The sequence below is a fragment of the Acyrthosiphon pisum genome, chromosome A1 (genome assembly GCF_005508785.2).
Source record: "Acyrthosiphon pisum isolate AL4f chromosome A1, pea_aphid_22Mar2018_4r6ur, whole genome shotgun sequence".
Taxonomy (NCBI): Eukaryota; Metazoa; Arthropoda; class Insecta; order Hemiptera; family Aphididae; genus Acyrthosiphon; species Acyrthosiphon pisum.
The window spans coordinates 46,765,615-46,770,383 of record NC_042494.1 but is presented as its reverse complement, the minus strand read 5'-3'; positions in this window follow the sequence as shown (position 1 = coordinate 46,770,383).

Genomic DNA, 4,769 nt, shown 5'->3' with positions numbered 1-4,769 from the left:
AGATATAGATAATATTATCTAATCTGTGCATCTGATATCATGCTGCAATAGTTGGTTCGATTTGTTAGAAATATTACGGTATTGAGTACTGAGTAGTGACTAGTAATCACCGATCAGTAGATAGTGTTTGATGTGTTTTAACTACAGTAATGTCTTAATATCTTAATATCTGCACAATTAATTACGAGTAAACGCGAAAAACCACAAATTGTGATTGATAATTTTAAATTTGGTAAGGCATATGAAGGAGTAAATAAAATTCGTTGGAGATGCATTAACAAAGTATGTGATGCAAAAGTATAAACAAAAAAAAATTTCGACAATGAAGTATTGTACACGGAAAATGAACACCATCGCGAAGCTAGCTGTTAATGAAAATACCATAAATCGGCAAATTGTTAATACCTCGTGCAAAAGGAAAGCGATAGAAGACGTAAGTACAAGACCAAAAAAAATCATTTTACAAGAATTAGTACATAACGAGCGTGCCAAAGAAATAACAGTAAACGACATTAATAGAATAAGAAAAAATATGTATGAAAAGAGACGCAAAACCCTCCCAGCAAATCCAAAATCCATTTCTGAGGTACACCAAGCTTTAAATGTTTTAAATATTGAAACAAAACAAAAAGAAAATTTCCTACTATTAAATAATGAAAAAGAAAATATTATTATTTTTTCGTGTTCCACAAATTAAAAATTTTTGACTTCGGTAGATACTGTTTATATGGATGGGACATTTGATTATTGTACTCGGTTTTTCATGCAAATGTTTACTATCCATGGATTTCAAAACGGCCACGTGTGAGTCATTTCACGCTGTATTTAAAGATCATTTTTATAAACGAACACCACATATAATACCATGGATTACTGTACTTATAGAAAATATTCAAACTAATGTTTATGTTACTTTAAAGAGTATTAATGAATGTAAAACATCAAGAAAAAATATGAATGATAAACGTAAACGAAATGAAGAATTAATTTCAAAAAACCAACGAGATGAAATCAGTAGATATGAATTCGTAAAACTGATATCAAATCATTATGCTAAATAAGGTTCGAATAAAATATTTAAAATATTATATACTTATATTATATATATTTAATTTTATTTCAACTATGTTTCAGTTTTTTACAATGTGAATTCAATTTCAAGTTTCGACCAATTAATCAAGCGCTGACATATTGACATATTGTCATCAAGACAATGCAAATATAAATATCATTTTTTTAATACTTTTATCTATTATACCTTCCTAATAAGTGTTATGATAAAATTATATTTTTTGACTTATTTTGTCGGTACCTACACTAATAGATATCATTACTAATATAATATAATAAGTAATAACTGGAAAAAATATTACTATTTTTTAACTCTATAGTGTGCAATTTTTAAATCTTTACGTAAGGGTTCCTAAACTTTAAAATTTTATAATTTATAATTGGCGGAAAAAGGAATGAAGTTTTTTCTAATTTGGCGGAAAAAGGTATTGGCGGAAAATGGAAAGGTTATTTTTGGCGGAAACCGGTGACACCCGTTAGCACATAACGGGGAGAGCGCGTATAAACCTGGAACTTAAATCTCGGAATGTACAAACATGGAATGTACAAATTTGGAATGTACAAATCTGGAATGTACAAATCAGGAACTCCAAATTTAAAAACCTGGAATGTACAAATCTGGACCAGGAACGAATTCCCGGAAACTTACGGTTCAAAAGTTATGGCAGATCAAAGTTTCGACTTTTGACAATATTGTTTACACGATCAATCGGTTACGGGTTAGAACTTAGGACTCAGGAAGTTGAAAATACAATTCTAATTTCTAATCACGATTTAAGATGGATATAGTTATATAAAATCGTGATGCTAACATCGTACATAGCAGCGCCATCTAGTTATAACATAAATAAATATTTTACAAACAAAATATATTCTACGCGCAAGCCACAAGTAAAAAGCATTGAGTGACAAAGTGACCGAAGTATAGAACTACAACTGCAATTCCGTATTCGGCAAATAGAATAATACCTACGTACCTTAGTGGTGAAAATGTCATGACTCAATAAATCATAATTTTTAAATTACAAACAAAATATAACTATTTAGTATTTACTACAATAATTAATAGTTATTTTTTGTTTGAACTTGAGGTCTCCATAAAAAAATGCGTATCTGTATTATTGAGACTTTTAGGTTTCTGTAAGAACAACTTATGTGGAACATCGTATTACATTTTTAAGTTTTAGCTATTACAATTGAAAATTTTATAAATTTTTAATTACAAAATAATCCGCCAAATTTGTGTGATTTTGTCATAATTTGAACTTTTATCGATAATAAAAAAATTAAAAATAATTGTACCTTTGTATAAATTGATATTTTAAAATTACTAGAACAACATCTGATTAGTAATCTTGTTTTTATGTGCAGTACGACGCAATGACTAAATAATGGCAAAGAAGGTATTATGAAATAGTTGGTGCCCATTTAATTCGATTATTCGAATTTAAATTTTAAATAGGGTAGTTATACTTCTGTAGTAGCCGAATTATATTCGCATTCAAATATCTGAAAAATTGTTTATATTTTATGCTCCATCACAATAAGTTTGCAATACCATTAAAAAATAAGTGGACAAGTGGGTGTCGCTCTGCTGTACAGTAGGTTACAGGTGGGTCACTGTAATTGATGGTGTTAAATTTGAATTCAATGATATATATATCATTGTATAAGAAAAACGATTCTGAGCCAACACGGTCAGTCAGCCTATGATATTACTAGGTATATTAATTGATGATATTATTGTAAATAAAGTAATTTATATATAACCTATTTACGTGAAAACTTGTTTTCAGTTATCAATCCCTAGCTATAAAAGTTGAACATTTTATAAATTTTGAACTACAAAATAATTATTACATATTAAATTTGATAATTTTTGTTAAAATTCGAACTCTAAATGATTATAAAAAAAATTGTGCCTATGTATTTTTAATATTTTTTAACTGCTTTTGTAACAATATATCAGGAGCCTTGTATTATATTTTCACGCTTTTTTACCCAACAAATAAAACTTTATTGACATCCATAGAAAAAGAGACTAATAAAATTGGATACTGAAAATGTAGTAAACAAGTTGAAAACAAATTAAAATATTTTTAAAATTTTATCGTGTATCGAAAATGCAAATATGAACAAGAACAACCACTGAAAATTTCATGAATATACTTTCATTTGTTTTAAAGTTACACCAAAAATCAAGATTGATTTTGCCAAAATTCCCGTTATTCCTCAATTTTTTTGTTGTTTTTTCCGGCGCTTTTGAAAATTATTGAGAATTTAAAATTTGACCTCCCAAATGCACCAACTAGATTCATTTTCCCATCGAACAAGAATATACTGTTGAAGAAAAATTGAAGCAGTTTTACTGCCCCAAACCGTGATGACGGAGACAAAAGATTTAAAATTTAAAAAAAAAACACACATCATTATAAAATCAATACATTCATCGTTCCGCTCAGAATCTAAAATATATAAAAATAGGGGCTAGTTAATAATAATCAGTTGCGGATCTAGGATTTTTTTATGGGGGGGTGCTAAAGTTAAGGTCTCATATTCAGGTATTATGTGTAGTGTACTCCATATATACTGATGGCAAGACTTTTTTTAGTCCTCAAAATGAATTGCCTAATATTTCAACTTTAAAAACAACACTATTTAATATCGAACTTAGTTTTGAAGTTTTAGCTATTTGAAGTCATTCATGGTGGTTTTACATAATAAGTTGAGGGATTTTTCGATTTTAATTGTCCGAGTGACCACAGCGAACAAGTAACCACGCCGCCGCCGGGTGTATTATGAAAATACTATAAATTTAAATTATTAGGTATAACTAAGTCTGACCGCAAAATGCTGACTTCACCATCGTTTTCACATGCTTGACTACATAGATACGTTAAAAAAATCAAAATTTGTTTAAAGCCCTGCGCGCGGCAGTACCTAAAGTACAGTGTTGTGCACATGCATATAAACGGAAAATCGCAAACTGTGGAAGGATTCAAGGATATAATACTTCCAAAATAATGATTCCCGCCAATTATTTTTTTCACCTTCGTTCTTAACTTGTTGAAATACGTATGTTTCAAGAAAAAAACCTAGCAAAAGTGAATTTGTTTCTCAATATATTGTTTAGGGAAGCGTTTTTAGCCTTTCAGCGTTAGGGAAAAACTACCTATGAATTTTTTTTTAGTACCAAATATTTTTAGAAATGTCCTCAGCTTACTGAAAAATACAATATATATGTTGTGTAGAGTATTTGTTTTCCAGGAAGCAGCATACCAAGGGGGTGTTATAGCACCCTAGCACCCCCCTCTGGATCCGCACCTGATAATAATTTATAACTTATATTATAATGATGAATGGTTATAGACAAAATATATACTTATCAGTCCTACCATTTATAATTATTAATTATTTAATGACTAATGAGTATTGAGTTTAAAGAGTAGGTACACACCAAGATTAATTCATAATTGGATTGAAGGCAAGAATTTTTTTTTTTTTTTTTTAACATTTATTTGAATATATACAATCTGTAATAATGGTTACAATAGGCATATGGGCTGAATTTACAATGGTTGTGATTACGTGAGGTGAGTAGCAACCCAGCGGTAACACTCGACAGAATAAAATGAAATAGACAAAATACAAATAACGGTTAGGGATTACTGAATCCGATTCTAAGGCCCGTTTCACAT